The sequence below is a fragment of the Phragmites australis genome, chromosome 19 (genome assembly GCF_958298935.1).
Source record: "Phragmites australis chromosome 19, lpPhrAust1.1, whole genome shotgun sequence".
Taxonomy (NCBI): domain Eukaryota; kingdom Viridiplantae; phylum Streptophyta; class Magnoliopsida; order Poales; family Poaceae; genus Phragmites; species Phragmites australis.
Genome location: NC_084939.1, coordinates 9,778,586 through 9,789,591, shown reverse-complemented (window position 1 = coordinate 9,789,591; position 11,006 = coordinate 9,778,586).

Here is an 11,006-nt window from a genome sequence, read left to right as displayed (position 1 = left end):
TCTGTCTCGACAGTTCGGCGAACGGATGCTACCCAACTCGACCAGCATCTGGTCAGGTCAGCGAGGCAGAACTTGCAGACACAGATGCTGCACTACTCGAACGCAACCCAACTTGGATGACTCCGTACCAAGCCTATCTTGAGGGTCAAGATATCCTTGATGATGATGCGTCTACAGAGAAAATTGCTCTTAAATACAAGCTCTACACTTTGGTAGACGGCAAGCTCTACCGAAAGGGGAGTAACGGAATCTTGATGAAGTGCATCGCTTAGGAAGAGGGCAATAAAATATTGTTCGATATCCATGGAGGCACGTGTGGTAATCATGCGTCTTCTCGCACCTTGGTTGGAAAAAATTTTCGCCAGGGATTCTATTGGCCGACTGTCCTCCAGGAAGCTTCCGAGCTGGTCAAAAGTGCGAAAGCTGCCAATTTTTCAGAAGGCAGACCACTCGACCAGCCCAAGCTCTGCAAATAATTCCTCTTTCTTAGCCTTTCTCCGTCTGGGGTTTGGATATCCTGGGACCGTTCCCAAGGGCCCAAGGTAGTTACAAGTTACTATTCGTGGCAATTGACACGTTCACCAAGTGGATAGTGGCCGAATCCATAGGAAAAATAACTGCTGAAGCGGCCAAGAAGTTCATGAGTAGCATAATTACTCGATTTGGCATTCCGCATCGGATAATTACGGATAACGGTAGCCAGTTCAGAAGCAGAACCTTTATTGCGTTCTTTGAAGAATTCGGCATTAAGACTTGTTTTAACTCAGTAGCTCACCCGCAGAGTAATGGTCAAGTTGAGCATGCTAATGGTATAGTCTTGCAGGGTATCAAAACTTAGGTCTTCAATAGGCTAAAAGCCTACTCGAAACACTGCATAAAAGAGCTTCCCTCGGTACTATGGGTCATTCATATGTTGACTAATAGGGCCATCGGTGAAACTCCGTTCTTCTTGGTTTATGGAGCGGAAGCGGTGCTCCCGACTGAGTTCCAGTTCAGATCACCACGAGTGGAAAGTTACTCTGAAGAAGGGCAGGAGCACTTACCAGTGGATGACATAAATTTACTCGAGGAGTACCGAGATCGAGCATCTATTCGAGCGGCTAAGTATCAGCAAGCGTTGCGTAGATATCAAAGCCTGAAAATTCAACCCAAGCAACTCGCTGTTGGGGACCTCATCCTACGGAAGGTGCAGAAACAGGCCCAGTGCCACAAGTTATCGCCTAAGTGGGAAGGACCTTACATAGTAATCAAGGTCACTCGACCTGGGTTGGTACGCCTATCTACTCCAAACGGCGAGATACTCAAGCACTTGTGGAACATCGATCAACTCTGAAAGTTTTATTCATATAAAAGGTAGGTTACAGGTAAGTCAATTACATTCGATTCAGTTGGCTACTCGATTACATAGTTTTTTCTTTTTCACTCTAATCCGTGTGGCTAATGCAAAATTGACAGGAAGGATCAGCTTAGATCTTGCAAAAAAAACTCCAAGAGTTTGGAAGTGTATAGACCCTTATTCGCCCTTGAACGAGTCGAGGAACCTTTTATACTCCTCCCTCGGGCGGCAGCTGACCATTCTAGGAACCGGCCGCCGACCAGCATAGGGACCAGGGAAAGTGGCCGAGGCGAAGACCCTGCTCGAGCTGTTGGCTGGCGCCGGTGATGCCGAGTGGTCTTCTACGTGGTACGAAGGTGATCTGGCGGTTGTCGACGGAGAAGACGATTGTGCCTCCTTTCCGGTGATGACCTGAAGGCTTCACGCTGAAGACCTCGATGGCGGCATGGTCGATGATCCGATCGAGATCACCACCATCCTTCATCCTCCCCCGTGCGGAGCACTGCGCTGTCTGGCTTGAAGCATAGGTCTTGATGTAATGGCGAACACACTGAATGAGGGGATTGAAATTATCTACGGTGGGCGCTTCTTCCCTCTCTTTCTTAGGCCTACCACTCGATTCCTCGTCATCGGAGGAAACGATGATGATTTCAAGAGGGACCATGGAGAGAGGCCTAGGGGAGAGGACTTCTACAAGGTGGAGATGGAGTGGAGGCCATGGCTTCAAGCTCTATAAGTGCTAGAAGGCAATGGGAAAAGGAAGCAAAGGGGGCGATGTGAAGCACAGATGGCTTCGAGTCCCCTCTATTTATAGCGGGGGAACAGGTCGTAGTGTATAAACGTAGTCGTCAAGATCTGAAATGATGGCGTCGCCTCGGTCACGTAGCGCATTCGGTGGAAGTCGCGACGTCATGATGGTATTATGGCTTGTCTCATCTCTGCAAAGAGGGATGGGCTGTCATTACGACGCGTCAAATCAAGATTGCGGTGAAAACAAGCACAAACTGGAGTGGGTTTTTAATGCCCACCTACCCGGCGGTTCGAGCTCACTCGGTATCCACATTGCAGTTAAAACAATAATGCTCAGGGGCTTGCACTCTTGAGTATTCAGTCGAGGATGGTGTGTTGGTGCTCATGCTCTACTACTTGTTTCGATTATCACATCGAGCATTGAGTCGGGAGCTACATGATGCATTTTTTATGCTTACGCTCTACTCCCCACTCGATTATAACACCGAGCGTAGAGTCGGGGGCTACATCATGTTTGTCGATGCTTTTGCTTCGTTCTATGATGTTAGTATTTTTTACACTCGAATTTAGTCATTGAGCGAAAAGACAGGGGCCACACCAAGTATATATTGATGCATATGCTCTACTCTCTATCTTGATTACCACATCAAATAGAGAATCAGGGGCTACATTACATACTTTCGATGCTAGAGCTTTACTCTTTGTTCGACTACATTATCGAGTACATAGTCGAGAGCAATAAAATTACTTTCCGATCAATGGTACAGGTATATCCTTTTTTACTCTCCGGTTGAGTAATTTCTTCCTCGACCATAGAGTTGTGGGCTACATCATAATACCATATTTCTGTTATATGTTTTTTGCAAAATTTTATCCGGTTCTGCGTCGATCATATTGAATAGAACCAATGAAGACATGTGTTGGGTCGATGACGGACAATTATACCTTAGGAGGATTAACGGCACAGAGATTGTCAGATATCTCACGTCTAACAGCTAAAAGGGTTCTTAAGTCCTAGTCTGCCTCGCGTGTGCTCTCTATCAAGTTCATGTTTATATGCTGATTGAATGCGCAAGTTGATAAAAGTTCGCAGAAAATTTGATATGCTCTTTCTTTTTCGAAGCTCTGTATTAGTCTTTTCCTTACTATTACGATCTTCTTGAGTACTCGAGGGCTGCACATCTAATAGCTTATTTAGTTAAAAATGTCAGGTTGACAGATGCATAATCGTATGGTCTTGAGAACGATGACAACATGTATCTATCCGTTGTTGCATCTACTTATGCTAATCCTATTTCATCGACAAGAAAATAACAGACCAAAGCATAATAGACTGGCAAAGTGTAGCATTGTTGCGGGCATTCTCAGATCATAAAATATATTTTACAAGTGCCAGAACAGTATGGACCATCAGTCTGAGGGACTCTCCTCACTATCATCACTAGGCGAACTAAGCCTCAAAGACTCGACAAAACTCTAAATTCATAGGAAAAACGAAAGGGCAAAATGCTAACTAAGCCTTACATCCGGCTGCATCCCTGGAAGCATCCTCATCCCCACCGTATTCTCAAGCCAAGCGTGTTCGCGCCTTCAAGGGACTTAACCTATTATTAATAAAGTCTCTGGCCACATGCCACCTGATTAGGCCAAATTGCCTCAACATGCCAATCCTATTGGCGAAATAGGTGGTATGGTCGGACTCTCAGTACTCTTGTGTCCAAGAAGGATTTTGAACGGAAAAAATACCTCTATACATTAAAGGAAAACCAATTGGGTCAGGATTGGAAACGTAAAACCAAAGTTTTTTCCAATCTTTCGACCAAGAAGAGGTTAGGGAAACCAAGATATAGGAGTTCTTCATTCCACTCATCAATTGGTAACCACACCCCTCTACACATTTATTCTCACTAATTCTTTTCAGTTTATAAAAGTACAGAAAAAGATTCAAACTTGGCTCGATACCAAGGAAAGCCTCACAAAGATGAACAAAAACACTCAACATGGCGACAGAGTTGGGGTTTAGAAGGTGAAATTCAATTTGATATCGATTGAGTACATTGAGGAGAAACTTGGAAGGAGGAATGTTAAAACCACAACGGCACAAGGACTCAAAAACTACAAACTCGTGCTCAATTTTGCAAGAAGGGAATCTCTCACCGGATGCCATCCTCCATTCAACCAAGCTGCATGGCGGCACCACTCCTTCAGTTTCAAGTTTTGCCAGCCGAGATTCTTGCATTGCCGAGGGTATCCAGGCCTCAATCATAAACCTCACCTCATCGTACTGATCAAGCGAGGTGCCAGCAGTTGCTGCGTCCGACTGCTTCTCCGACGAAGAGGAAGTCGGGATCTCTACGGAAGATTTGGGATCCATAGATCTAAAAGTTCTTTCTGGTGGTAGTGCGTGCTGGGGTGGAGAAAACTGAAAGGCTTGTGCAGGAAGACTGGTGGCAATGACGAGGAATGGCCACTACAAGTCTGGGTCATACGGGTAAATAGTCAAAAGTTTACCGTCTCTTCGACAACCACACCCGTTTTTACCACGCTTCGACCAGCGTGAAAAGAGGTATGATGATGACGTGCGAATCTTTGCACGCCCTTTTGCCTCTATTAAATGCGCCTACACCCGTCGTTTCAAATTTTGAAAAGTTTTTTAACTCTACTCGGAGTCGAGTGTCAATCAGTTGAGTTCTTTAGTCTTTTTCTTTAGGTCTCGAGTGCGGTTAGCCGCAGGGCGCTCGACCTGACTGAGCTTCCACTCGATACTCGAGGAAGGACCTATCTATACTCAATTCTTTCGACTATGAGCCTGATCCACTTTACTCAACCAAGCTTAAGCTTGGTGGTACTCGAGTGGGTGCTTATGGAAACCTTTCCTCCTGAGTAGAGTTAGGGGACTACTGTCCAATATCTAACTATGGGGTATATACGTATAAGGAGTATATCATATACGGACAGGGTATGTACAACATATATTAAGAAGATTTAGATATCACAAAACCGAATCAGCGGTACCTGATACACTCGGAATCAAGGGAGTACATATCAAGAAGGTTTCGATTGGTTACCTAACTCGATACGATTAGTACTCAAAACCAATTTATCTACTTATACGTCAAGTAAGACAACTCCCTATTGACCACGGCTGGATAGGAGTCGGTACCTCACCCCTATATAAGGCGAAAAGGCTGGGAGGAGAAAGAGGGAACTTGAGGCAAGCATCAAGACCCTAGTAGAGAAGATATTCGGTGACTTTAGCTTTAGGTTAGATTAGATCTGATATACTCTTTATAATAGTTTTAGCCACATTGCTTGTACTCGAGATCATCAATATACGACAGCAACATCCCCACAGGACGTAGGGTACTACTCCAATCGGAGGCCCGAATCTGTATACATCGATTGTCTCGTCTCGTGATTTATCCCTGCACTCCAAGGTATCCAGTCAATTTATGGACATATTGTCAGGAACTAATCTTCGACACAACTAACTCTCTACAGACTCGTATTTGACGAATGCAAAATCCAAATGCACAACTTGGTTCTCACCTTCTACCCCGATAGTTGTGAGTACCTACTCCCTATACTTGCCTGTGAGGAATGTCCTGTCCATGTACATCACTGGCCGACAATGTCTAAATACCTCGATCATACACCCGAATGACCAGAAAGCACACTGAAGGACTCAATCTCCATTTTGATTCACAAAGTCATGAGTAGCAATGCAGGTGTCCGAGTTTCACCGCTGAATAACCTCTAGCGGTAAAGGCAGATTGTGGTAGAAGTCCTTATATGTGCCAAACCTCTTCTTTAATACCTTCTGATTCGCTCTCCAAGCCATGTCATACGAAATTTCATATCCAAATTTGTTGTCAATAGCAAGCATAATGGAGATCTGGAAAACACTAGTCTTCTTCACAACCTCTGAGTATATCTCCTTAGCCACAAAATTTGTGGTCATGTTCCTATGGGAAGGAAGAGGTATCTCCAAATTGCAAGAAACCATGCACTTGCCACGTGCAACATTCAGCTACACACTTCACATCATATGTCCTAGGATGTGAAATAACCACTTCGAACTCCCTCTTCTATGAGAAACACCATCTCTTCACTGAATGCTGTAAATGGACATTGTCATGAAACATGTGTACCGTTAACTATCAAATTCTCCATTGCAAAATCCGTCCATTTCTCATGAATACCACTCTTCATACCCCATTTCGTTCCAACAACTAAGTGCACAAATATGCAAAACTCATCGTCATATGCCTCCATCTATTCAACAAGTGCCTCATCCTGCTCCCCCCCTGATTAGCAACCATTGTGGCCTGAACATCTTCATCATTGTTACGATCTTCTCTTGCGGCCTCAACCTCCTCCGGAGCACTTGTCCTCATAGGAACCTGCGGAACCACATTCTCCTCCGCAACAACAATATTTTTACCAACAGCCTTTGAGGTACTAGGTCAGGTTTTTGTCGAACCAACATCATTCTCTTCTACAAGGATGACATGGAAAAACCCCATGCCAACCCCATTGTCACAAATTGGTACCATTGCTTTGAATTTTTTAGCTCCCCAAGCTCCCACTGCCACCTGGTTTTGCGGTGCCTCAAAATCAAAACCCTGACCGTCAATCGTTGTTGTGACGGACTAACTTGTAGTAGATTATGCAGCTACCTAAACACTTTGACCTTCCTCATCTCTTCCGGACTATTCAGTGTTGTGTCCACATACTGGAAGTTACTCAAATCTACCATGCTGTCACAATGCATGACATATGTATGATCGTAAAAAACTCTGAAACCCACTACGGCTGACATCCCTGATGCAACAACCATACTAAATTCCGTCAGCTAAAATAAATCTAATGACCATACAAATCTACACAATATATTCTTTTTGACATCAACATTTCTATTCTACATATCCATCAAATGTAACCACCACTATATACAACAATTCTACTCTAAATGTTCAACAATGCACATTGACATCGCATTCTAAATTCAATGCTGCCAAAAATTATCTAATATAAATACACCTACAAAATTTTATATACTAAGTCTACGAAATATTTCTACTACAGATATGTCTCCCATCAAATCAAATTGCCTATTCTACATATACCAACAATTTCTAAACAATACCGACAACATTTTATATTCTACATGTACCGAAAAATCTACTCTAAATATTCTAACAAGTATACTAAATCTTCCAAACATTCTACTATATTTTTTCTAAATATTATAATATAACATTATACGCTAAATATTTTCTCTAATAGTTCCTCTTCTATTTTCATTCTAAATATTATAATCTAAGTATCATATTCTAAATATTCTAACCTACACCTCCATTTCTAAATATACAACAGATTTTGTACTCTAATATTACCTATTCTAATTTTATTCTATTGAACTAGGTCTCTAAATTTTGCACCTAAATTTTGTAATATAAATCTATTCTACTCTAATTTTCAAAAATCTTCTAAAAAATATACTCTAATATTCCAACATATTCGAATGTAACTATTGTACTCTAAACATTCTAAATATCTTATTCCAAATATACTTGAAATTTCTACTCTAACTTTTTCTCTCTAATATTTCCTATTATAAATTTATTGTTCCGAACTAGTTTTCTATCTAAATTTTCTAATCTAATTTTCGAACTAATTTCTACTCTAAATTTTCTACTCTAGATCTAGTCTCTATGTTTGTATGTCTGCACTCTAAATTTTCTATTTTAATCTAAGTCTCTCTGTCTCTATCTAAATTTTCTAGAACTAACTTTCTACGTTGAAAAAGAAAAAAAAGAAAAAAACTTACCTTCCTGCGCGCCGACGTACACCGCCTTCTATGCTCGCCACCACGCCTCGCCTTGCTACTGCTACTCGCGGTCGCGTTGCTCATCGCCAGCCTTCGCCACCGCCCCTCTCTCTCTCCCCACCATTGCCATTTGTCCCGGTCGCGCATGATAGGTTGTGAGAGGAAGACGAACCAGGAAAGAAATCGGTGGTCGGCTAGTTATTATAAACCCGTTGGCACTGCATGTGTTGACATGCCTTACGTGTCACGTGTCGGTACGTGCCGACTTTGAGTGCTGACAGGTCTCCGCGGTGCGCTGAGTACTTACTTGGCGCCGCACTGGTGCTAGGCCCACCACATATTAGCCAATCGTATGCTGGAGCGCTGATAGATCCCCACATGTCGATAGTCATCTATTTATGTAAAATTTAGATTTTTGAATAATATTTTTGTAATTTTTAATAAAATACTATTATTTAAAAAACGAGAGAGAGAGAGTGGCACACACGAAAAGCACGTTGCTGAGGAGGTCGAGCACGTCGCTGAGCTCGATGGACGTGATACGACGGGCCGGATCCCCGGGTCGTCGCCCCGGCCGAGGCGGACACTAGCATTCGCGCGTCCTGTGGACTAGACTAAAGGAACGAAAAGAAGGTCGCAAATTAGTGATACAGGTACAACGGGGTACCTTTGCAAAAGTACACCGACAGGCAACAACACTTCATCTCGCGTGAGTAAACATGCCTACATGGACGCAAATCTGGCACTAAGTGGCATGCCCCTTCTATGATAGCCTGTACACGTCATCAGATGCACCCACAAATCAACTTTCGGGACCGTTTGATCAATTTGTAAGATATTTGACTTACTTGCAGCCACTACACAAGCAGCAGCGGAGCTAGAATTTTTTTGTTGGGTGTGCACTCTAAATTTTCATAATACTGTAAATTTAATATACGAGTATAAAATTTACCAAAATATAATATAAATATATTAAAAAGGTCTCATAATATCATAAATTAAACAAATAAGTTTGAAATTTTGCAAAAATTACAATATAAATAGTTCAAATATAAAATAAGGTCTTACACAAATAGAATATTACAATACTACAATTAATCTTGCATTATAGAAATTTCCCTGAATTAAACTCAACTCGGAAAATAAAAATGGTAATTAGAAATCACTAAAAGCAATTTCATGAGCTAAATTTTTTTTAGAGTGTCCTTATGTTCCAAATAGCCCCCATAATTTTTACAGAATTAATTGAAGTATTTTGGTATTTCTTTAGCCTTACTTTGATTTCTGGAATTTATTAATCAATTGGAAAATATAATAGAAAACGAAAAGAATAAATAAAACTTAGAAAAAAACCTCTGGACCAAAATACTAATCCTTTCTGGGTTGAGTCTAACTCCTGTTATCTTTTTCTCGTTCTTTTTTCAGATCATCTCATTTCTTTCATTTCTTTCTTCTCTAGGTCTCCTTTCTTTTTTCTGTGAGCTTTCTTTTCTTCTTTAGACTATGTACTATGAAAATTTTGGACTAAAAATTTGGATAGTCCTCAGCCTACCTGTACCCCCACCTAGCTCTACCCATGTATACAAGTTGTTGTACCTCCGGTGCAATTTACTCTGAATCAAATGTGGGTATTAGTATTGGGAACAAGTCAACTTCTAAAAAAAATAATCAAGGGCTTTCAACTTGGTGCATTCTGGACCCCATGATGCATAAAGTAGGTAGATACCCATAGAATTTTAAAGGTTCATCAAATTGGTCCAAACTTCGCACAGTGGCGGTTTGGCAATGATTTGGCGTTCTAACTTCTACATGGAAGAAACGACGATTTGGCATAGTGTTGGCTATGCAGTGGATTACCATATTGCTCATGTACGTTGTCTTTTGTCCTTGCTTACCACCTTTCGGTGCTCTACACGGATACACCAGGCTCTATGTCTCAAATTGTGTCGCTGATCATAGATTTCTAAAAAGAATGACCAACAGAGAAACAGAGGGCCAACTGCTGGTACAGTCAAGACACGCACCATCATATGTGCATGTGTACTAGCGAGCGATCAAAACCATGAGACTTGAAAGCTCAATGAATTGAGCTTCAATAAAAACCTAAAAAATATATCTAGTCTTAAACAATGATCCAGACGGCGGGGCCATATGAAACAATAGCAGCTACAACTTACACACACAATCAATCATGGGGCCAAGCTAGAACTTAAGGTAGTGTTTAATTGGAGGACAATGTAGGATAGAATAACCTTATTCATTATGTATTAAGGATGAGATGATTTAAAATATCTGTTTGGTAAGAGGGATGGGACGAACTTATTTTAGGACTTTGGATCTATCATCATCCTCACATCCTAAGTAGGATGGCCACATCTGAAATTTTTTCTAAGATCTCCTCGTTCAACATCTAAAGAAATATTCTCATATAAAAATCATCATATCCCCTTATTCTCCAACCAAATACCTACAAAAATAGGATATGATCATCCCATCCAGAGACATCCTACCAACTAAACACTATCTAAATGATGATGGTGCTAAATATATAATCTAAAATAAATATTGGTTCTAAAACTCTATTTACCCTAATGCCCTTATAATCAAAATAAGATAATTGCTACTAAAATTCTGATTTACCCTGGTGCTGATGCACAACGTACTTCTACCAATCTTTGCCGCTGCAACCAATGCATTCAACAATGTCAAACCCAAACCTCAATAGTACCCAAAGTTACACGACACTTATGATGTGGTCAATCAATGGTGAGAGAGGCAATATATCCTATTTCTACCGAGGATGATGTAATTGGGCTTGCCGATACAATCCACTGAGGGGCAAGCATGGTGCTAGCAACATTGTTCGATTGTTGCAAGTAAACAGGAGCCGTCAGCACGAGGTTTGCTACCATTGCGTTAATCCCAATTATAATGATTTGATGGATTAGCGTTGGCGCGGTGAAGCCTACATTGGGAGGAGATATGCACGGCCATGGTGATAAAGGGAGAAGAACAGGGAAAGAAATACATAATATGTTTGGCGGTTATGGTTATGGCTGATCTGCTTTCTAGAATGTCACTCTCAAA